Source organism: Grammomys surdaster, unplaced genomic scaffold, assembly GCF_004785775.1.
Source record: "Grammomys surdaster isolate TR1022 unplaced genomic scaffold, NIH_TR_1.0 173, whole genome shotgun sequence".
Classification (NCBI taxonomy): domain Eukaryota; kingdom Metazoa; phylum Chordata; class Mammalia; order Rodentia; family Muridae; genus Grammomys; species Grammomys surdaster.
Genome location: NW_021604621.1, coordinates 3,455,415 through 3,480,659, shown reverse-complemented (window position 1 = coordinate 3,480,659; position 25,245 = coordinate 3,455,415).

Genomic DNA, 25,245 nt, shown 5'->3' with positions numbered 1-25,245 from the left:
GCCACTAGTCCATAAGGTTTTATGTGATGAGTAGGTCCCCAAAGTCTAGCTAGGAATAGGCTAGATGATCCCGTGTATGCTCTGAACCTTTGAATTGTTACAATAAAATACTGGTTTCTTTGTCTGCGATCTGGCAATGCAATGCAATGATAGCTGCTACCTCTTGGAATTATAAAGAATGAGTAAAGTGATGCAGATAATATTCATGCAGATAAGATAAAGACAGTACTCATCGTCCATTCAGTGCTTTGTAAGGGTCAGAAAATGTTCTAAGCGCTTCATGTAGCTTTTCAAAGTAGGTAAAAAGCAAAGAGTTACTCCGTGCTCTATAGTCATGTTTGTGCATGCATGTGTGTGTGTGTGTGTGTGTGTGTGTGTGTTTGTGTGTACTATGAATATAGTGTAGGTGACATACATTCAAAGTACCTACTCCACACTGTGCCTGACATTTAGTGGGAACTCTGGTTTTTCCTTTCTTTCATTCATTTCTCTACTGTTCATTACTCTGACCTAGCCATCCTCTCTCTCTCTCTCTGCTTCATTATCCATGAGAACAGACTGGTTAATGCAGAAGAGAATCCCTTGGGGTTACCTTTGGAGTTGGCGTCTAAAGAGCATCTCCTGATTTAAGTTACCATTTCTTCAAGGACAGAGGCGATGTTGTACTGCAGTTTGTGTCTGGCAAAAGTACCAGCGCTGTGGTGAGCATGTGACATGCACTAAATAAATCGTTGGCCTTAGGATTCCTAGTTAGCAGCAGCATCAGCATTTTCAGTTGATGGCTGAGGCAGATGATAGATCATAGCTAACAGGTTCTCATGAACAGACAGACAGCAACAGCTAGAGCCACCCAGGAAAAGCCCTTTTGGCTGCACTTTAATGGGGGTGTGCCGCCAGGCCAGGAACCCATGAACTCAGTACCCCAGAGATGTATCCTACCACCACCATCTGAGTAACCAGATGCAAATCTCTCCACTTCCTTGGGCCTCCGTGTCCTCACCTGTATAATGCTGCCCCTCCGGGCTGTCTGGGAATGCATGCATGGCAGGGCAGCTGCAAAAGTTCCTTGCCAAAAGGCTGTGCAGAAGCGAAGTGTTGCTAATTTCAAGTGCTGAGGCTTCACTCACCAGGAAACACTCAGGAAGAGGGTGTGGGGGAAGAGAGCTGGGACTTGTGTATCCAGGACATATGGGGGCCTATATTTGTTGTCTTTCTGCTTAGCAGCATTAACGAATCAAGCTGGTGCAGCCTGTGGAACACTCTGTCCTTTGGGATCCTTGGGGACAGGAGGGGTTGTGGAGCAGCAGGGGCTGCAGCCAGCGTGCAATCCAGTGAGAAATAGAGCGATAGCGATGAGGCGCCACGCACACAGGCTCATACGCATGCATCCGCACTCCTCACAGCCCCCAACGCTGCTTCGGAACAGCAGCTGGAGCTAATTACAGACAGACAAACAGCGCCTTCTCTGGCTCTTCTCTCAAAACTGTCAACCCTCCCTACCACCAACACTACCACCCCGACCCGCCTCTGGGAGTTGCTTGAGTCCTTGGGAGGGAGTGCTGGAGACACAACTAAGTGCCTAGAAAGAACATTGTGCGGGTGGGGGGGGGGGTTCGGGGAAGTAGGAAGCCCGCCATGTGGCTCCCTGTCTTAGGGTGGGTAAAAAAGGAGGGGACGGAGCAAGGAAGAGAGCTGGCTCTGATACAGATGCAGCTTTGTGTTAACAGATGTGCTCTCCTGGCAGGCGGGAGCCCAGGCACTTAGCTCCTCCCTTCTCCTTCATCTGGATCCACCCAGGGATCCCCTCTCAACCCTTCTCCCTCTTAAATCCCCAACTTCCTCTCCAATTCTATATCTGGCATAAAGCTTAATAAATGTTGAATGAATGGATGGATGAATGAACACATGTACCCTCACCAAACCCTTACAACTCCCAAGCTTCATTCCCACCCCCGCAGACCATAATAGCTGCATAAGCCCTTTCTTCTGCCTTTGTTTCGATGTACTGTCTTTGGGCACTTTTGGACTCTCACCTACATGCTCCGAAGTCCAGAATCTCTTTCAGACATACTCCCCCTCCAGCTGTTTGAATGTTCCTGGTGCTCCTCAAACTCAAAACGGCCCTCATTTATGTCTCGAATAATAACCTCGTCCAGGATGGGTTTCTAATGGTGAGGCATGGTCTGCCAAAGCGGGTGCACAGGCAAGACAGACCTACTGCTTATCTCCTAGAAGAATAAGGCAAACTAATACCAGGACCTCTGTTCACTGGAGAGTGACATATTTCTCCCCTTGATCCACTCACTGCTGCCCCACACACAACAAGAATGGTCAAGTTGGAAACTAACCACCAACCTGGACCTAATCCCCCAAACTGTGAATCTAAAACTAGAGCCAGGCAAATTGATTCTGGCTGTGGTGGTGGGGAGCTCTTGAAAAGGAACTGACCTAAAGTGTATGTTGTTCCTTCTCCAAGAGTCCCCTTCCTAATCCACTGTCATTATTTTGCAGCTCTGGTATTGACATCTTCCCCCTCCTATGGCACCATCCCTCAGCCAGCACCTCAGACTCTATTTCACTCCTGAATTCCATTTCTCTGCATTTTAAAGCCCTGTCTCCAAGCTCACTGTAGCTACCAGGCAAGTAAGTACTTAGTCAAGCCTGGTAGGATATGGCGATTTCATTCATTGGAGGAATGCTGTTTACCGAGACCCCACATTCAAATTCTTCCATACTTTTGTCAAGGATGAGAGTAAAGAAAAGCCCCCTTTCCTCCAGGCCCTACTAAATGGTGAACACAGTGGCCTTTGGTTTTCTGACAACCTGGGGCTGAAGAAGGCAGAAAACAAATGTCTTAGTTAGGGTTTCTGGTACTCAGATAAAACACCATAACCAACAGCAGTGTGGGAAGGAAAGGGTTATTCCAGATTACAGCTCTCATGCCACAGTCTATCCCTGAAGGAAGTCAGGGTAGGAGCTGAAACAGAAGCTAGAGAGGAATACTGCTTGCACCCCATGGTTTGTTCAGTACACTTTCTTATAGAATGCAGGACCAGCAACCCATGGATGGTACTCCCCACAGTGAACTGGGCCCTACCCCATGAATTATCAATCAATAAGATGACCTGGAGGTTTACCTACAAGTGAATCTGTTCAGGGAATTTTCTAAATTGTTGCTTTGTCTTCCCGAATGACTCTAGTTTGTTTCAAGTTGACATACAATGAGCCAGCACACCAAGTTTCTTCCTTCCTCTTCTGTGGGAACCCTAGGAGTGTACTCATGAAAGGTGTCAGTACGCCGTCCACGCAACAGTCACATCTAGACATTTTTAGGTTTTCAATGCAAAGTGAAAGATTCATCAGTAATTTCAGTTTGGCATAAATACAGGAGGTGACGTAACTTACTCAAAGCCCTCACATTTAACTTCAAAACATTCACTTAGCAAATCTATACTGACTCAAACAGAAACCAATATTCAGTGGTTCCTTCCTTCAACCTGTTCCTTTTCTTGCTGGCAGGCAGACAACCTTCAGACATTATTATTGTTATTGTTAATAATAAAAGACCATGCCAAGTTCCATCCTGTGCCTGATATGACTTATTCTGTAGCTCTAACGTCCCCTTGACAGTACTAAAATGTATCATCCCATTGCCCTGACACTGCTAGTGCGCTCTCTTCCATGAGGCTGTGCTTCTAAAGTTCCTGAGATCTCACTAAAGTTGTTATGCTCTCTGACTGTGCGACTTTGCCTAAGTCTGCCTGCATCTGTCGCACCTCCTCAGTAAATAGAAAACGATAATAGCACCCACCCCACAGAATATGAACTATTAATAAACTAGACGGTTATATGCTGGCGTGATGGCTCAGAGGGTAAAAGAGCCTGCTGCCCAGGCTGATGACCAGAATTCAATTGTCATAGCGCAAAAATCTCTATGGTGGAAGGCAAGAACTCCTACAAGATGTACTCTGATTTCCAGCACATACGCGCGCGCGCACACACACACACACACACACACACACACACACAGAGAGAGAGACAGAGAGAGAGAGAATTTAATTTTTATTAAATCAGATCATTAATAAAACCCTCAGAATTACATCTGACACATAACTCCAAAAAAAAAAATGTTGACAACTGAAGCTGGAAGCCTGACTTAGCGGTTAAGAACACATGCTGCTCTTGCAAAGGATGCAGGATTGGTTCTCAGCGCCCACATAGCAGCTTACAATCATTCAGAAGTCCAGGTTCTGGGTATGTCTGGCCTCCACAGGCACCAGGCACCATGCAGTGCACTGAGGTATATGTAGGCAAACGTTCATGCACGGAAAATAAAAATAAATATTTTTGTTAGCAGTTCTTATTTTCATGCTAGATCTACTGACTTTTGCTAGCTCTGCAGGTTATATTTCTTATTGGGCCTCCAAGAAAAACAGAGAGAGTGCCCTATTTACTCATCTGTTCAATCAACGAATACATGCTGAATGCCCAAAAGTTCCTGAGCTAAGCATTGGAGTTATGTAAACAAAGAACATATGAACCCTGCCTTTCGGACTAAAGAATTCCTCCAAAGCAGTCCTGGATTAATAGTGCCCTGAAGCACCTAGATGAAGCAAACACAAATCCTCCCTGGAGAAACACACCCTCAAACCAGTTTTCATAGGATTACCAAGGTAAAGTCTGGCTGAACATGAACTCATAATCAAAAATTACAAAATACACAATGAAGTCAGGGACAAGGAAAACAGAATTAGATCCTCAAAGACCTCAGGTATTACAATTATGGAAAAATGAAGTATGTTTTATAGGTATTATAAAACAAAAACCTTTGCAAACATTAGCATGGAAGAAGATACTAGCACAAAATATAATTTTTCTAAGTATCACACTTTTATAGAGAGTAAAGATGGAACTCAAGAGAACGAACTGCTTCCATGTTACAGTAAACAATAATGAACTCAAATCAGAACTGCAGTGGCTAGTGTATTTTTGCCAGGCTCAGTGATTAGAACTAGGGCATTTCCTCATCAAGTCATGAGTACAAAACACAGAGACAGACATAGTTTCAAGTCCCTGCCCTCAAGTAGCTGAAATTTGAGACGACACATAAGAAACTATGTATTGGCATCTGACTGTGTGCTAAAATCTACAAAGGTCTTCTGTGGTTGGAAGTGAGAGCTGATTGGGTCTTTGAAGTATGGGGTGGATCTGTGGCACAGAGAACCTATGCATTCCCCGGTGAAAAGTAAGAAGCTAGAAAGCGTCCTAAGAGAGCTGTAGTGCAAACAAGCTACAAAACAATGCAGGGAAGAGTGGATGCATCTGGAGAGCACAAAGGACACACGAACAGACCTAGGCCATCGCATAATATACTGTGATCAAAAGGCTCCCACCTTCACTTAATATTCTGTCATCATCTTGAAATCCTCAGCTCCTTTTGAACATGAAGCTCTCCTGCTCTGCTCTCATTTTACACCAGGTATCTTCTAGTAGCTTCAACCTTAATACCTTGAGACAGGCTTTCTCAGTGAACTACAAGTGTGCTATTATGACTAGGCTGCCTGGCCAGTGGCCTCTGGAGGTCTGCCTGTCTCCATCCCCACAATGTTTCAGTTACATGCATGCATAGCCATGTCTGTATTTTTTTTTGTGGGTGCTTTGGATTTGAACTCAAGTCTTTTTGTTTGCAAAGCAAGTGCTCCTACATACTGAGGCATGTTGCCAATTGTCTTCTAGGCTGGTATAATAATAATAATATATATATATATTATATATATATATATAATTCCATGGCCCACAGCAAATTGAGACTACCATAGTTTGTTTATGTATCTCCTTCCCTCATTGAACTGTGCGTGGCTTGAGGTGAGGGTTACATTCCTGAATCCAAGCTGCTAGCACAGTGCCTAACTGTGCTTAGTAAACATCTAAAGAATGAATAATGGAGTTCACGAGCACCCTTATCTTCTTCCTTGTCTTCTGCCAGTATGTCTGTCCAGGCTCCTATTGTTTTATCACAATAGCCTCCTGATTAATTTTCAACATGTCCTCTCCAACCCATCTGAACACTTCCTTGTCCCAGTGATATGGCTTTCTAAGAGGTCACTGTACCCTCTACTGCTAAAACATGTTCTATGATGCTTCCCAGTCTGCAAAGCAAGTACCCCAGTAACATCCACAAGAATATGCCCTTTTCAGCTAACACTCTCCACTTTCTGCCATGTAAGACTAGCCACATTCAAGAGCCCTATGCACACCTGTAATCCAAGCATTGGGGGAATGGAGACACATAGACCACAAGAGGCCACTGGCCAAGCAGCCTAGCCAAAATAGCACACCTCTAGTTCACTGCAAAACCCTGTCTCAAGGCAATAAGATTGAGTTTGATGAAATAAGGAACCTAATGCCCTGCTCCTGCCTACACACATGCACACACACACACACATACACAAACACACACATACACACACATTAAGGACCTCAAGGAAGGGTACCTAACCCAGACAGAATTTAAAAATTCAGAGAAGCACTATCTAGGCTGCACCTTGAAGCTGGACTAGAACTTCACCTGATGAGCAAGGCAGAGAACACCTCCCAAGGAGAGATAACTAAACAGCAAAACCTACTAAAAAACCAACTGTGAACCAGATAACCAGATAACCAGATACTGTATTGTAGGCTGAGGACTGTAGCCCTCAATCCCAGCTCAATCCGGTAAAGAAAGACAACGAGCCAGAGGGTAACAAGATGACGTACCAAAGGCGATGATATGAACACCGTAGGGATGTAGAGGAGAGAGATCTGACCCAGATTAGGGTGGTGGATCAGGAAAATGTCTTCCACAAAGGAATCATTTTCTGAGTGCTATGTGCTGTGGATGAGAAAGTGTCAGCTAGGTAAAAGGAGACAGGGAAGTAAAGGCAAGGCACTGCAGTCAATGTGTGCCTATATGCATGACTCTAAGGCAATTCTTAATGGTGCTATATGGTTAAATTCCAGAATGACTGAGTAGAGCACAGGAAAATTTGACCAGGGAAAGAGGCCTTAAGAGCCAAGTTAACTCGTTTGGACTTCATACTTACAGTAGCTCTTGGCTTTCATTCCACATTAGAATCACCTGAAAAGTTTTAAAATATTGATGACTGGATCCTACACCAGGAACTCTGATTTAATTTTTCTGTGGGGAAGGCACTGAAAAATTTTAAAAGCCTTTCCAGTTTGCTCCAGTGTGCAGCCGCAACTTCAGGGAGCCAAGTTCTCAATTTGAGTACTTATCAAAATCTCCTAGGGGGTTTGTTAAATGCAGGTTGGAGGTGGACACTCCCTATATCTGACTCAATAACTCAGACAAGTTGTCAGAACTGCTGGTGCTGTCGTTCCTAGGATCTCACTCTGAGAGCCTCTAGTTTCAGATGTTGAAGATCCATTTACAAGGATTAAGTAGAAATGATCTTATTTGAGTATTTGAATGCTCACTCAGATTCCTTTGGAGAGAATGCATATAAGGGGGAAGGAAGTGAGGGGGCTCATCAGATTCTGTGATTGCCTTCATAAGACCTGCACAAGATCAAGCCAGTCAGTATTCCAACATAGATTGGGGAGGGGCCAAGAAGGCCCCATGACTAACAGTGGAGCTTTTTACAAGTTATGGCTTCTAGAGGGCAGGGTCTTGACTAGCTTTCTTCAAGGATGTGGGCCCTGGTAGGTTGTCTATGCTCCAGTGGATGGCCCTACAACCATATGGGCATCACTAATTGAACTCAGTGGATTATAGGACAAGGGACTAGAGTGGGAGGAGGAAGAAAGAGAAGGAGAGGGAAGAGGAGGCAGAGAGGAGGAAGAGATGAAATGGGAAGGAGGGTGTGGTGGGAGTCTGGAAGGTGTTGAAGTGGAGAGTGGAAGGTTGATTTTCAAAAGTGAGAAGAAAGGACGCTATTACAAGAATTGAGGCAAGAGATGCTTGGGAAAGGGCAAGCACTGAACAAAAGAAGTGGAATGGAGAAGACATGTCCCAGTCAGTGGATGTAGATTTGACAGTGCACAGAGATTAGTTGAATATAGAGGTGAGATAAGGGCAACAGTTTGGTTTTCTTGTCTTAGATAACTGATGATCCTGGTTGTACTAGGAATGTTCATTACTGTAATCAAGCGTTAGATATGAGGGCTAGTGACATGGCTCAGTGAGTAAAGACATCTGATGTCAAGCCTGACAATCTGACATTGACCCCAGGACCCACATCATGAAAGGAGAAAAGTGAGTTCCAAGTTATCCTCTGACTTTGACATGCATGCCATGTTATACATGCATGCATGCATGCATAAACACATATACATAAATAAATAAATAAATAAATAAATAAATAAATAAATAATCAATCTTTAAGAGTTTTTGTTGTTGTTAAGTTAAATCTGGCCGGGCAGTGGTGGCGCACGCCTTTAATCCCAGCACTTGGGAGGCAGAGGCAGGCGGATTTCTGAGTTCGAGGCTAGCCTGGTCTACAGAGTAAGTTCCAGGACAGCCCGGGCTATACAGAGAAACCCTGTCTCGAAAAACCAAAAAAAAAAAAAAAAGTTAAATCTGTGCTGGGGCTATAGCTCTGTCCATAGAGTGCTTGCCCAGAATGCACAGTGCCCTGGATTCAATTTCCAGCACTGTATAAACTGGGCATGGTAATACACACCTTCAATCCCAGCACTTAGGAAGTGGGATTAGAAGAATCAGAGGTTCAAAGTTACCTTCTACTGTCTAGCAAGTTTGAGGCCAGCATGAGTTACATGAAGTCTTGTCAAGAACAAAAGAAAAAGAAAGGGGTAAAAGACAAGAAAGTAGGGGAGGGAAGGTATGGATGGGTGATCCAAGTACTGTCAAGTCTAAGGCAAGAGGATATTGAGATCCAGGCTAGCCTGGACCCTGTATCTCGAAAGAAAAGTGTAATATGTTAGCTAGCAGCTTTAAATAGGCATAGGGGAGGAGAGCATTTCTACCCACATGGCTATAGCAAGAATCTCAGAGACTTCAACATGCAACATTCTCCACTGTTCATAGCATGAGTAATTCAACTATATTCAACTTGGGAGTCCCATACAAATGTATGCAAAGTAAAGGAAAATGGCAGTCTCCCTGACAGGAAGATCAGCCACCTGAGCCAGGATACAAAACGTGCTTCTCTGCTGTACCCCTAAGTATGCTTATCCAATTATCCATCCATCCATTCACCCCTTCCTATTTTTAACAAAGTTGTAGAATGCTATTGCCTAGAGAGGCGTTTTTATTTTTAAGTCAAGCAATCATTTTTTAGCTGGATGTGGGTGGCTCATGCCTTTAATCCCAGCACCATGGAGACAGAAGAGACAGAAGTAGGTAGATCTTTATGGATTTCATGCCAACCTAGTCTGCAGAGTTCTAGGGCTGTCCAGTTCTAGTGAGTTCTAGGCCATCCAAAGCTAAATAGTGAGACACTGTCTACAAAAACAAGCCAACGGAAAGTTATGTTTCACATCCAGGCGAAGAATTTGAAACATGCCCTTATATAACTAATGAAACAAACACAGCTTAAAGGACAGCTTGCAAAGGAATTCATTCTGCATGAATAAAAATGTACAAAAACTGAGCAATTTTCCAGTATATCTTCTTTGCAACTACTCCTAAGTCTCCTCCATGGACAAGTAGACTGCTAGGGATCAGCAAACCCAGCAGAAGTGATGAATGGGATAATTGTCCATTAGGGTAACAGATAACCTTCATACTGGGAAGAACTGAAGAAGGTAGGCACATGGTAAATGGAAGAAGAGTTAGCTAACGTGATAGGAGTAGCAAGGCAGTTTGTTAGAGGCTATGCTGTGGTTGAATTGATGCTTTAATCATTTGAGACCCTTTGCTGGTAGGAGTCCAATCCTGCACCATGGAGAGGAGAGAGGGGGCGGTGTCTGACACTTAAGTTATATAGCATCATTAAAAACTGCTATTCAAGAAACTCAAATGGCTTCTACCCACAAGTCATGCTACAGTAAAAAGTGGTTTGTGAGCTCCTTTATTGTAGATGCCGTACAGTCTTTCTGAGTGTGTCTCTCTGTCTTTCTGTGTCTCTTTGTCTTTGTCTCTGTCTCTGTCTGTCTCTCTGTCTCTCTCTCCTGTGTGAGTGTGTGTGTGTGTGCTGTGTGTGTGTGTGTGTGTGTGTGTGTGTGTGTTTTGATGCCTGACATAGGGGCTGACACAGAGCATTTGATAAATATTTATTAAAGTGAAGTTAATTAATACATATGTCCTTTCATCCATCTGCTTCTTCCTTCAACAGACATTCATTACATGTAGGAATTAACAGCTCTGGCCCTGGAAATCCAGGCTTTGGGCTTCAAATTACAACTCTAACTAGTTGAACCCACCTGGAAAAAATAATGAATCTTCCTAAGCCCGATACCTGCTGCATAAAGTGAGGGAAATTTGAGTATTCTTGAGTAAGGATTTGGTAAGTTAGTAGGTGCTCCCTAAATAGCAACTCGTCCTTGTGTGTTTGTGATGCTAGGCCTCTCTCAAGTAACTGGGTCATTATAGGAAGTACGAAATGTCTTGAGAAACGACAAGGCTTTTTGGCTAAAGGTGATTTTTATCAACATGGTTATTTATGTCCTCAGCTAGCTCTCTGCTGCCCTAGGTCTGTCATTCTTGGTGTCCCCCACACACACCCCTGTGGCAGCCCAAGCTGACTCTAGGTGGGCGTGCTTTCTAGAAGCCTGAGAAATTGTGGAGCTAGGAGGCAGAAAAGGAAGGAAAAAGACAGAGAAAATGCAGGCAACCATTAATGTACAACCCCCGCCGCACTTCATCATAGACAACTAACTTGGGCACTTCCCTAACCTTATTCCTGCCAGCAGGATTTTGTTGTAGTGGTTTGGTTGGCTAGTTGGGTGAGTTTTCTGGGGGATTGTTGCTGTTGTATTGTTGTTGTTGTTGTTGTTGCTATTGTGTTGTTGTTTTCTTTGATTTGTATGGAGTTTTGTTTTGTTTTGCTAAGATAGTCTCACTACATAGTCCTAGCTGGGTCTGCAACACACTATGTAGAACACAGGGTCCTCAGACTTGAAAGAATTTTTTGGCCTCTGCCTTCTGAGCGCCTCTTTCAAACCGTTTACAGTCCTCATCTACACATACCCTGATATACACTCAACACCAAGGTCATCCTTGGCTTTTAGATCAAACACATTGTAATAAATTCAAATTTGTGTTTCCCAATGTCTGTCTTCTTTAAAGCTCTTATGATCTGTCAGGGGTAGCCTTGCTTATACAGTGAAAAACCAGCCTAAAATCAGCAATAGGCCTGACATATATGTCCCCCATCTTACATGGCATATGGCAAGCAGGATAGACAAAAAAAAAAGGAATTCTCACAGTGGTGATAGCACAGGTGGCCCTGACTTTGAGCTCTGTCATTAGAAGAAGGGTATGAGGTACCAGCCAATCCCAGTAAACAAAATGATGGGTGAGATAAGCATGAAGAGAAATAAGGAATGAAGGAGAAGGAGAGGAAGGAGGAAGAGGGGAGAATAGGAGGAAAGGAGAAGAAGGGAAAGAAGTAGAAGAAGAAGGGAATCAGAGGTGGAAGAAGGAGGCAGGAGAAAAAAAGGAAAGAGGCAGAAGGGAGTAGGGGGAGGAGAGGGAGAGGAGAAGGGAGAGAATTAGTGACAGCACCATAGGGAAATTCCCCCACAGATGAATGTTGTCCTCAAGGAATATCGGGTAGCTAAAATGCACTGTATGGAGAAAATGTAGTGTAATTGAGGCAGAAAAACCCAGGTTTGAATCTCAGCTCTCCATTTGTGAACTGTGTGACTGTGTATTATGCTTTCTGGGGCTCAGTGTTTTCGTTGTAAAATTAAGATAATGATGGTACCCATCTCACAACTCTGGTGAGGCTAGCATAAGATACAACGTAGAAAGTATACCATAGCACAGCACTTCATCTGTAATAAGGGACTCGGAGAATCTATTTGATGTGTTAATGCACGGGTATTTTCTGTAAAATGGCATGAAAGAAACTACAGACTACCTTTAGCATCTGCATTAAATCTGGAAGAGGAATATGTAATTCCCAATAAAATTTGGTTCAGTAAATCAGGCATGGTGGCATAGACCTGTAATCACCAACCTGAGGCAGAAGCTCAAGGTCATCCTCGGCTACATAGTGAATTTAAAGTCAGCACGGGCTACGTGGGATTCTGTATTTTAAAAAAAACAACAACAATGGGGAAGCAAATATAGTAGTGCATACCTATAATCCCAGCACTTTGTGGAGAAGGCAGAAGAATTATGAGTTCAAGATTAGCCCGACCACATGCAGAAGATGCTATTAATATTAACAATAACGAATACAAAGAGCTAGCTCCACAGTTCAGCTCCTGCTTCTTAGCACACAATATCTGCCATTGAAAACAACAGAAAATCAGCTTGACAAGAGCCAACCATTCACAGTCAGTGCATAGAAAGAGGCCTGCTTTGCCCATGAGAGCCACACAGTTCATCGACCTGACAGTCTCCCAGATTGTGAAGGAGTCTTGCAAAGACAAGCAGAAGCGAGAATACAGAGCAGCTCACTGTATCTGCTCCTTCCCTACCTTCCTCGCTAACAAGGAGACTCAAACAAATGCATCACCACCAAATCCACAAGGAAAAAAACACCCAAGCCAATGTGCTTGACAACCGACCCTGGTAGCAAACTAGAATGACCCTGTGTCCTTGGCCTTGTGGCCTTTCCAGGCCAACAAAGCTCTCAGATTGACCAACTGACCCTGGTAGGCAAGTTTGTTGTCACATGTCAGCCACACATCTTCTGTCCTCTTTGATCATACAGGGAACAAGATTTGGTGAGACAGCATTAGCTTAAAACCACGGCCGCAAAAATCTGTCTTTTCTTCTCTTCTGTGGTTTCCCCCTACCCTGTTCTTGTCTGGGCACGCACTTCTATAGCAGTCAAGATTCCTGCATTGCCTCTCTCTCTCTGTCTCTCTGTCTCTGTCTCTCTGTCTCTCTGTCTCTCTGTCTCTCTGTCTCTCTGTCTCTCTCTCTCTCTCTCTCTCTCTCTCTCTCTCTGTGTGTGTGTGTGTGTGTGTGTGTGTGTGTGTGTGTGGTCTGTGTCTGTGTCTCTGCTCTGTTTGTGTGTGTCTGTGTCTTTATTTTTGGATTGGCCATTTGCCAAGGTGGTTAAGCAGCATTTTCAAAAGAGCAGGTGAGTTATCTTCTCTACTATCTGAACTCCTTGCAATTTAAAGCACTCAGAAACACCCTAGAATATCTAAGTGTTTCTGGATCTTCCCAATTAAAAGCCATTTTTTGGTAGCAAACAAGACTGTCCTTTTCAAAGGAAAACTACCCACGTGCAGTAGCCACTTTTAGAAAAATTGAGAAGTGACCTGGAGGTTACATTTCTGTTGACTAAACTACTCTGTGTTCTTTGTAATCGATTGTTTGCTAAGTTACGTTGGAGTCAAGGGTATGAAACATCTGGATTCTTACCAGAATATGGGTGATTTGTTCACAACTGGGAAAGGAAAAGTAAATATAGCTTTGCCTCCTAGTCTTATATTTGGCCCCAACATGCAAATTCCTGTCTGCAAACTTATTATGTGCCAGGATTTGATAGGTTAATGTCAGCAGCTGGCAGATGTTCACATGTGGTTACAGTGAGTACGTTACAGTGACAGGTAATGACAACAGAATGCTGCCAGAGAGGAACGCCCAACTTGTCTGAGGGGCAGATGACCTAGGTTGCCAATCAGCGATGTTAACAGGCCCTGATCCAGGCCACTATTGGAAATACAGAGAACAGAGCCAGAAGCAGTCTGGACAGGGCAAAGGAGTTGACAGCTACCATTTATTGAGTACTTACTCGATGCCAGGCGCTATGCCAGGTCTGGCTGTGTTTCCTTATTTGCTCCTAGCAGGAACCCCATTTTACAGAAAGGGAAACTACAGCCAGAAAGAAAAGACAGATCCAAAGCAGAAACCAGGAACAAAACGAAGTCCAAAATCCTCTAAAGGCAAAGTGGTTGGAGTCAATTGCCAACAAACATTCAGGAATCTGAGCTCTTTAGAGCTATGGTGACTGGGACTTGGAGATTAGCATCTGAGCCACTCCATCCTTTTGGCAAACTTGCTTTATCAAGCCAGCTCTGACTGTCACACCTCAAGGTGGCTGGCCAGGATACAGCACTGGTTTGGCAAACACTGAAGCCAGAAGGGGAATGGACAGGTGCCTACCATAGATTCCTTTAAAGAGTACCTTAATAGCCACAAGTCCTAAAATTCCAGCTAGCACAGCAGTGGGAGAGGGAAACTGATTCGTTGTAATAAGAAAGACAGCATCCAAACCTGGGCTCTGTTTATGCTACTATAATTCAAACTAAGAATGTCCCTATTTAGAAGGATAACGTTGCATGACTGCTTGCTGATGAGCACAAATATTCTTGACTGGCTCATGTTTCACAGCCACTACAACGAAGGTCCAGGCCCTGCTGACACTCACGAGAAGGCACAGCTGAACCCGGATGTATGACCTATCTGCCGAATCTTGTCCCACAAACATCATCAACACTGTCTGTTGTTGAGCCAGCACTGTCCTTGGCCCCAGTCAGCAGTTACAGGACAAACAACACTGGCTTCCAGCCTTCTGCCACTAGAGTGCATGGCTCCTTTGCACATGAAAAGCAAAGCATCTCTTCCTTTCAGGCAGGAATTTGGGCTGAGGAGCATAAAAGTTAGGTCCAAGTGCAGTGCAGGAGCCAAGTTTCATCCTGCTTGGGCTTTTTAAACATGAGGAGGTGTTGCAAAGGTGCCATGCAAGCAAGCATCACGGAGATGCACTCCCAGAGGCTGGGCTATTTAGCAAAGCCTGAAGTGCTGATGGAGGGCCTCAAATAATAACGGAGTTGCATTCCCAGCTGTGTTCAATGAACGGCATATCATGATTGCCTTTCCTCAAAAATATCAGTGACATAATCCTAACGGGCTCGCAACCCTCTTGCTAGTGTAATGAAACAATGACCCAATTATTTCTGAGAGCCGAAGCAGCAGATACGACGACTGGGTGTGTCGTTCAGAGCCCTGTGTGTGATGTACGGGGCACAGTAGGGCAGCTAACTGTGGGCTGGGATTGGAAACCTGCCTCCCCAGGCAAAAGTCCTGCCATTCATCTGGCTAGGGCGTGGGGGTGGGGGGTAAAGCCATTCAGTATGAAAGTTCCCACTTGTTCTCATGACAGAGGCACTGCACTGATTGAAGCAAATTCTGTTTAAAAAGCCAGCCAGTTTGTGGGTATTTGTTTATTTATACCTCCCCCTCTCTCTGCCTCCCCACACCCTGCGTCGTTCTGCAAAGGATTTGAGATAGGATTTGAACACTGAAAGTTTGTTTAAGTCCTAAACAGGTCCGGCCACTTTTTAGACTGACGACAAAATGAAATCCTTTGGATCAAGCACTGTGCTCTTTAAACACAGGTTGGCCCAGTCAGAACTGGTGCTCCTTGTACCCTGTGGTCAGAGAGACTCCTTCCACCAGACCACTCTGGTCCCCAGTGCTACCCTGCACCAGCGAAATAAACATAAGCCTATAATGCTGAAGCCAGAAGAAAAGAAGGTTAGCAGCGATCCACTCACTCCCTGATGAGGTTTCATTCCATCCACAAATATTGACGGGACCTATTCTGGAACAAGTTCAGGGGAACTGGAAGAAATCTCAGTTGCTGTACTTGAAAAGCTCCAAGTCCATGGGAAGGACAGCCAGGTTTTAAAAAAAAAAAAAAAAACATTGCAGTCAAAGACAAGAAGTTTAGTGGTACACTGCATGTCCAATGTGCACAAGGCCCTGGGTGCCACCCCCACCACAGAAAGAAATGGAGATTCCTGTTCACCCTCTGGGAGACACACTTGCTGGGGTATGGGGTATGGGGACTTCAGGTGGTATGGCTAATTTAATTCACACCCTGTTCTGACTGCCTCAAGCTCAGCTTTTGGGTTTGCCTCTCCATAACTACGTGGCCTGAGGCACTTTGCTTCTCCCCTCAGAGCCTCAATTCCCTCATCTGTTAAATGGGGCTAATAATAGGCCTGACGTGGCTGGGTTATTATGAGGATTAAATGAGATAATCAGTACAGAAACTGAGAACAGTTCCTGGCACACATTAAGCACCCAATAAAAAACAAGTTAGCTTTTTATGCTTTTTATTCCTTTTGTTTAAATTCATAGGACTGTGTCTAGGGATGAGACTCTAAGGACTGGTTTCTAAAACAGAATTGTTTCAACAAACTCCTCCCGTTCGGCCCTACTTCTTTTTTTCTTTCATATGGAATGACACAGATCTGCCATGATCTTTCCCTCAGCAACCATATGTCTGGCAAGAGTCTCAGGGAGAAAATATTTCCCAGATGGTTTTGTTTATGTCAGCCTACTATGTGCCAAACACCACTCTAGATGAGAGGGGGCACATTGCTAAGCCATGGAGACAAAGCCCCTGGCCTCTTAGAGGTTTCATTCCAAATGGGTGAAACATAACCATAAGCAGAAAATATAAACAGGCAAAATACCCAGAGAGATAACGATTAAGGAATATTAAGAAGGGACTGAGATAACTAGCTATTGTTAGCAAGAAAAAAAAACCTCATCTTCAGAGTAACATTTAAAAAGTTGAGAACCAAAGGTTAAAATGAAGCCTCCCATGCCAGAAGCAAGAGCAAAAGTAATCCAGGCAGAAGCAGTATGCACAAAGGCCCTGGGGCAGGAAAAGACTTTGGGAATGTTTCAGAAACTAAGTGAAAGACCAATGTCAGTGAGATATAGGTCCCTGACAGGGAGGTAAAGCAAGCAAGAAGATTGCATGCATATTGAAGCAGAGAAAGCCCGGAAAGATTAATGGACTTACCCACAATGCCTCGCACACAGTAGGAGCTCCATATGCTGCAGACTGCTCAGCCAGTAGGGCGGGGCTCAGGCCCTTTGCTTTCCAAATTCGGACTGAGATTTCCCACTAGAACTAGGAATCAGCTACCCAGGGAGACTGAAACATACAGTCTTTTTTTTTTTTTTTTTTTTTGTTGTTGGTGGTGGTGGTGGTGAGTCATAGGCAATGCGCATTAGAGTGTGGGGTCGAGTGGCCCCAGCTGCTGCCTGTGTTTAAGGGGCGGGGGTGGGCTCAGGCCGTGGCTGAAGCTTTTTAGCATGTTTATGATGAGCTGAAAGCACTCACTGCTTAATTTAAAATACCGCTCACACATACACATACAATTCAGCAGCTGGGGGAGCTGCCAGGAATTGAGGCTAAGTGTAGAAAATTGGAGGGATCAGAAATATCAGGTACCCAGCCCTATTTCCCAGCTCCCAAGGGCTCTCTGTGATCCCATATAGTCCCATCTTCTGGAACAAACTCCTGAAAGTCAAGACATAGACGGGGACAGCAGCAGTTTGGAAAACAGAGACCTCTGCAGAACCCTTCAGGCTAGCCACACTGGTAGCCCCACCCGGTCTTCAGCTTGCCTGCCTTCCTCTGCATCCACGCCTTGTAGCCCAAACCCACCCCCTTGGAGAAGCCTCCTCCTCTAGGCACCTCCCAGCTCTCCTTGAAATCTGACAGTTGGGAAAACTCATTTGGTCCAGATTGCTGACTGCCTAGGCTGGCTGCTGCTCTTTCCGGGGTGTGTATCTTGTCTCCCCAACCACATGGGGGCCCCCATCACATGCTCAAGGACTGAGTATTCTTTTGTGTTTCTAGCTGCTCTCGGCAGAAACATGTGTACACAGAGAGAGGCTCATCAGTTGCGTGACAGTGTGTCCTCTGGAAAGCCTTTCTGGATTGGGTATCCGCCCGTACTAGAAGATCATGATCTGTATCCTGACAAAGAGATGGAGAATACCTGGGAGCACCTTCTGCACTGAAGGTAGCCCAGGGACAAAGTAGCTTGTCAGTCACCATGCTATGTGCTCATCACGTTGAGCCTCTTGCTCATAACATTTCTTCTGACCGGAAACCATTCTGTGCCAATACTACCTATACAAATATCTATCCACCCATAAAAGCCAAAGCCAAATGCTCCGTTCTAGGAAGCTCTCCCAGCTGGGTCCTAAGCACCCTTTCTCCCTTCTATGGCTTTTGTGATACACACCAATGAACTAGACTAACCCAGCTTCAGATCTCAGCTCCATCCCTTCCCAAAATAGCATCCATTTTCTGGAAAAGAGAATGCCAACCACAGCCTCAGTGGGCCAGGTGACCCAAGAAACAACATCTGCAGCCTCCTCAGTTGTCTCAAGACAGGGCCTCCAGAGCACATAAAATACTTATTGCCATCTCCATTGTCTCTGGAAAGGAGGAGAATGGAGCAGTTAAGAATGTGAACTTGAGAAGCACTCTCATCTAGGTTCCAGGGCTGGTGTGGTCACTTCCTAACTATGTGACCTTGGGCCAGTCACTTCCTCTCAGAGGCCCTGGTTCCTCACATGAAAAGTTGAAGTAACCGTAGCCCTCCCCCATCACAGAACATGTTGGGAAGGTTCAAAGACAAAATGGGCACAAGGCACATTTGTCACATCAACGTTGTTCACGGGTCCACACAGCTGTAGAACCCAGCAAACTCCTTTAAGGGCTACAGACAAGATTTTACTTTATCTTCGGATCTCTGCTGCCTAGCTGAGCCCAGAACCTCTGCAGCTGGCAGGCCTACAATAAATCATTGTTGAATTGAATTGAAAACCCAAACCAGATGTGCCTCCTCCCCTGTCAAATGAAGCTTTCAAGCTGGTGGGCTGTCTGCTACCCCTTCACTCCCCCTCCTTCCAGATGAGCTGCCACCATTGTCTAGGCTGGGCTCTAAGGAAAAAGGCTTTGACAGGGCCAGTTGGGAGAGGTAGGAGTGAGAGGTGTGAGTGGTGGGGTAGGGAAGGACACTCTCCCTATGCACCTTATGAAAATTACCTTGGAAGGGCACTATCTTGGCCTCTCTGTTACACAAAAACAGGTGACACACCAAAAGCCCTTCAGGAACCCAGCAAGCAGCAAACGAAGCTCACCTTTCCTTTAAAACGCTGAAAATCACACCAGTTCAATCCATGAAGGTGTCTGGTGAAAGACCTCTTCTTTGTCCAAGGAGCCAAGAGTCTGAGGTTTGGAGAGGGTCGACTCTGAAACCTTAACACTACAGTTCAAATCCAAGCCCAGCAGCTATTCACAGAAGCCGCCTCTAAGGCCACTCTTGCCTCAGGACAAAAGATGGCATTTACCATCCCCCATACCCCCACCCCCCCACCCCCACTCCGCAAGATCCCTGGTTGCAGGATACAGGCTGAGGATATGTGTTGGAGGAGAACCTATGTTATTCAACACAAGATCAAGGTTAAGAACTGGATCCTAGAACACAGCAAACTAGACAGCGACTCTGGCTTTGTCACATGCTAGCTTTCCTGATCCCTATCAAGTGACTTAACCTCTCCCTCTGTGATCCTACCTCTCACATGGAGTTAATAATAGTACTTCTCACAGGCTTTAAGGACTAAATGAACTGGTGTTTATCAAGCCCTGGCCATATGCACAACACATGGGAAACACTAAACTGTTTGTTAACTAAAAAGATAAATACATACCCCAGTTCCTCTACGGGTACATTCATGAAGAGACAAGGTTGCCAAATGGTTAGAGATGATCAGCTGAGCCTGCCTTTGAACCCTGGTCTCAGAATTTCCAAGTAAAATATGAAGCTCAGGTTTACAGTCTCTAACATGGGGGCTAAGGAGAATCTCTTGGAAAACATCATTCTGGGGGTTTAAATGAGTTATCTCCACATTCCTGAGCACAGTGCCAGAAGCGCCATGTGGGGTGAGGATGTGCCCAATAAAAGCAGAGCATTCATCGTCTGAATCTTTGGAACACTACTCTCCCACTCCGATTTTTTTCTCTTTTCTTTTGGGTTAACTCACGGCATGTAGCTTTGGAAATCCTGCCACGGTAAATGAACAATTTCACCACTTTGCCAATGAAATTCCTAAACATGTTATTCAAGAGCCAGAAAGGGGGGGGAACATTTCAGTCACCTCTGTACCAACCAAGTATAGGCAGTTCGTTTTCCTGTTTAGCAGACCTCACCACCACCACGACCACCACCACGACCACCACCAACCTCAGCAGCAGAAGTCACTCCGCAATATAAAATTGAAGGAATGAGTGTTTTACTGCAAACAAAAGTCATCTTTGTTTGCTGCCCAACTTTAGGAGCAGGGCGGGGGGAATACCTCAACCCAGGAGCTTGGAAAATTCTTGAAAGTTCTCATTTTATTCCAGCAAATCCAACAAAATTGGCAAGGTTTCTGGACGTATGAACCTGAATCACGATGAGTTGCCTCTCCCCACTTGTCTCCTCACAGCACCCAGAACCCAGGAGGAGGGGCTAGTGCGCATCAATTCATATTGACTGTTGATGCCTTCACGACAGCCCCAGCCTCCTGCTTCTAAGACGTCGGCCCCTTACAAAAGCATTCGCAAAGTTGTGCTAAAGAACATTTTGCAAACAGGGAGGGAGGGGAAAAAAATCCATCAACTCACCAAGCTAACACAACTCTTAATTTGTGTGGAAACTTCTCCTCCCGTCTTTATCCACGTGCAGACATATTTTTACAGCACTGTAGTCATAAGGAAAAACTGCAGCAGCTCCAGCCAAGAGCCAGATACCATACAGCTCATGTCACTAAACTTTTCAAGTGAGGGCTTTCTCCTCCCTCGTTCACTCCATTCATTCAGTCAGTCAGTCAATCAGTGAACAAACATGGGTTTTAAGCAGACCTTTGTGCTATGCCCTGGAGAGTGCTGAGTTAACAAAGGCATAGTACCCACCTTTAAGCGGCCCCCTGTTTATTGAAGGAGACAAGAAAAGTCCAAAGGAAATAATAGGATGCTGGAATCGATGTGTAAATACTGCATAAAAGCACAGAAGAGGTGCATTTAAGGGAGACGGGAAAGGAGTACTGACGACCGGAAAGGGTGGAGGGCAGAGAACAGGGTGTTGTTGGGGAGCCAAAAGTAATCCTGTTCTAGGCAGGTGGCAATGGGTGTAGTAAGAAAGGAAAGCAGCAAAGAAACCATGAGGATCAAAGATTTCTTGGGCATTGGAAAAGCTGGGCAGTGCTTTGGAAGGGCGGGAAGCACAGGCAGAGGCTCCTTTTAGGAAGGTAGTTCCAGCCGTAGACTCAAAGCCAGACTGGAGGGTGTGAGACAGTTAACAGTTAACAGGGGACTCATCACACTAATCTCTCAAGATGAGGGGCTTCTAAACTGATGATGTGGCCTCTCCACTTAAAAACCGAGTCCCCGGAGCAAGCGCTTCACCTCTCTGTGCCTCCATCTCCTCCTCCGTACAGTAAAAATCACAACAGCATCGCTCTCTGTGGAGCTGCTGAGAGGATCCTGTGAGATGCTGCAGGCAAAGCACCTGGCCCAGAGACTTGTCATAGGAGATGCTCAACCCACAGCACTACTACTTCCATTCATCTCTGCCCTTCTCCTCATCCTTCCTTAAAGCCTGGTACAATATAAAGCATGAAAGTGGCAGAGACAAGACCGCCTCACTCCAGACGGAAGTGGAGAAAGTTTGAAAATGCCATTGTCAGGACAGCTACTGAGGGCTCCACAGAGGTTGGAAACGGGACTAATTAACAAAGTGATCCTGTTTCCTTTGTAGAGGAAGAGACTGTTAGTTACATTTCTCCAGACTTTGGATTTTGCCTCATGGTTGTGACAAGGGAGTTGTCAATATAGGCAAAATCTTGAAGTCCATGTTCCTTGAGTTAGGCTGACGAATGCAGCCTCCAATATCATTTTTGCCACAACCTGACTGTTGGACTTTAGGTAAGTCACTCAACCTCTCTGATCCACAGCAATCTCATTTTACAAAGGACAACAGTAGCTGCCTCATACAATTATAGTGAAGATGGCATTAAAATATAGAAATGATAGCATCATAGGCTTATTATGTGTCTGACACATACATAGTCATTGCTCTTATCTTTGGTGGGTTTTGAGAATGAAAGGGGAAGCAAGTAAGGTAAGGGGGTTTGATGGAATGAGAACATGGATGGAGGAGCTTCAAAAGCTTGCCAAACCTCCTGAGGTAATGAGAGGAGCTTTGAGGTCAGCAGGCAGGATGTGGATGGAAGAGGTTCTGGCTGATGATGAAGCATGGTAAGGTTACGAGGGAGGTGTGTCCCGCACATGGACCATGGATGTTCAACTCACCAATATTGATGTCAGGACTTGGGGTGGAGAAGAAGACAGTGAGCCAGATGTTGAACTCTTCCTTGAATGTGGGAGTGGGGGTTGACCAAAAAGAAGAGCCGACGAGGAGAGAAGAGGGTGCTGTAGCCAGATGGGCTTTGGAAGGAGGAGTTCTTGGCGGAGGATGGAGAACTAAACGGTCTGGAAGCAGACAGGGGAAGCTGGAGCACAGACCCCACCTCCCAGCCCCAGGGTGCCTGTAGTGGAGGAGTGCAGGCAGTGGCCACTAGAGGGCGCTGCCTGCAAAGCCGTGAACTCCGCGGCGCGACTCAGGTTTCAGCACTTCCAGAGAGGGAGGCAGACCTAAGACTGTTGTGTGGAAAAGTTTATCACGAGTAAACAGGGAATTGTTGGTTGTGTGGTGACACTTCTAGCAGGCACTGAGAGAAGTGGAAAGGGGAAGTAGTGGGGAATTCGATGAGTCGGGGGGTGCAGTGAGAGGATGGAGGGAAGAGAACGCGCCAAGGACAGGAAGGCTTAGCACTTGGGCTGTAGCCAAGGACAGGGGGATATGAAGCCTGGTGGGATTAACTGTCCTTGCAGTTATAAATGGAGATTTTGTCCCCCTCTTTACATCTTTTGTTTATTATAAAACTAACACATGCTTGTCTCAAAGGATGGAGGGAAGAGAATGATGGTCTCTAATCATTACTAAGGTGAAAATCTATCTCCTGCAGCCTGCAGCCTGCAGCCTGTTTGCCAAAACCAAGTGCTGTTGGTGCAATACCCTTAACAGAAATCATAGCCTATAACGTGATTTTGTCACAATGCTATATTGAGCATCTCAGCGTATCCATGTACAAAGATCAAGCTTGTCCTTATTTGGAGAGATGCTGTCATTGTCACTGATCGTAGTCTAGAATAGAAATGAATAGCAACTATTAGCTGCTCTGTGCCAGTTGTCACCAGAGCATTTCCTGTATGCATTGTCTCATCTGTTTTTTGTAACTTCGTGGTGGAAATTTTGCCAATTTCCCTGTTTTGGTTGTGAGAAAATCAAGATGTGTTTAGAAACTTCTTTGATACTACAGAGATCATAAAGGCAGTGTGACGATAACGGCCCACATTTTATATATATATATATATATATATGAATGTGTGTGTGTGTGTTCATGTATGTGTGGGTACATGTGTACCACAGCACATGTGTGGCAGTCACAGAACAACCTAGAGTGTGTGTCCTTACCTACCACCTTGTGATAGGGTCTTTCGGATTTTTGTTTGTTTGTTTGTTTTCTGCTATGTATGCCAGGTAAGCTGCTCCCTGAGCTTCCAGGGAGTCGCTTGTTCCTTCTTGCCAATTCTTCTCCCCATTGGAGAGCTAAGATTACAGGCACACACACTGCCACATCTGGCCTTACATGGGTTTTAGAGTAGCAAGCACTTTGCCCACCAAGCCATCTCCCTAGCCCCAAGCCCAGGTTCTTACTTGGGATCACAGAAAAGTTTATTACTGTGCTATTTAGATGTCCTATGATAATTTAACCAAATCGTTACCAAGGTCATTTTGGTTATTTCTATTTTATGGCTGTTTACAAGGAATATTTAAGTGAGCAATACTTAACATTGAGAATTTTGACTGTATGTCATTACCGTCTGGAAGTCATTCTTATTCAGGCATGCAGCACGCCTGTGTGGCTGTGCTTGCTGTTACCACCTAGGCTTTGGCACTTTTTCTAATTTGGCCTATTTAAAAGATGAAAATGGCATGTCAATCACCTCGACACTGTCTTAATTTGCATCTCTTAATTATCGGTGCTTTATGTAGCTTTTCAAATGGCATACGATTTTTTTTTTGTTTTTGTTTTTGCTGTTAATTGTTCTTTGAGAATACTGCTACTAGATTGCCTGTCAGTAATGCACTAATCTACAGGAGCTCTCTCATCCATTCCCTCAACACTCTTTTATCAAACATGAGGCACTGTCCTAGCACAAGGACTATGGTAGTGGATAAGTCAAATCTCACCCTTCAAGTCGATTTGGGAAGTAGAGAACAAGCAAGCAAATAATCACCTCACTGCAGATACACTTAAAGGAAAAGAGGGCATTTCTTGTAACAGTGCTCTCGCGAATAACATAGACAGTACGGACTCACTACAGTTTAACTGTGGTTTTCAACACAACCTGTGTGAAAGTAATACACATTCTGCAGAAACCTAGAAACCATACTTCCAACTTTGAATGTGAATCTTTTCTTGGGCTAGTGATATACTGCTTCATGTTCTGTCATCATGCTGGACAGCAGCAGCACATTCCCAGCAGGTATATGAGGGTGAGTGGCACAACTGGTACTCTCCAGTGTTCTGGGTTGCTAAGCAATGATGCTCAGTACAATAAGTATATCCACTGCATTTTCTGTTGACAACGTGTTCAATTTATAAAGTATTTAAGAGACTATAATGCCATCATAACTTGATATCACAATGACTAGCCTGCCTCTTATATACTGCTCGATCCTTTGGTTTCTGACTTGGTCATACCAAAGTTGTAAGATTTTTTTTTAAGTTCAGAGCAGTTGAGGGGCAGTTTATTTGGCTTACACTTCCATATCATAGTCATCATTGGAGGAACGTGGGACAGAAACTCAGACAGAGCAGAAACCTGAAGACAGGAGCTGATGCAGAAGCCATGGAAGGGTGCTGCTTACTGGCTTGCTCCTAATGGCTTGTTCAGTCTTAGAACCCAAGGCCATCAGCCTAGGGATGGCACCACCAACACCAAGGGCTACGTCCCCTACCATTGATTACTAATGAGAAATGCCTTACAGCTGGATCTCATGGAAGCATTTTCCCAACTGAAGCTCCTCCCTCACGGATGACTCTAGCTTATGCCAAGTTGATATACAAACCCTGTCAGTACACCTGACCCCTTGTCAACTTGACACATAAACACATCATTATTAAGCCACAACCTTTCCTTTTTTGTTGTTTATTTGTTTTGTGTGTGT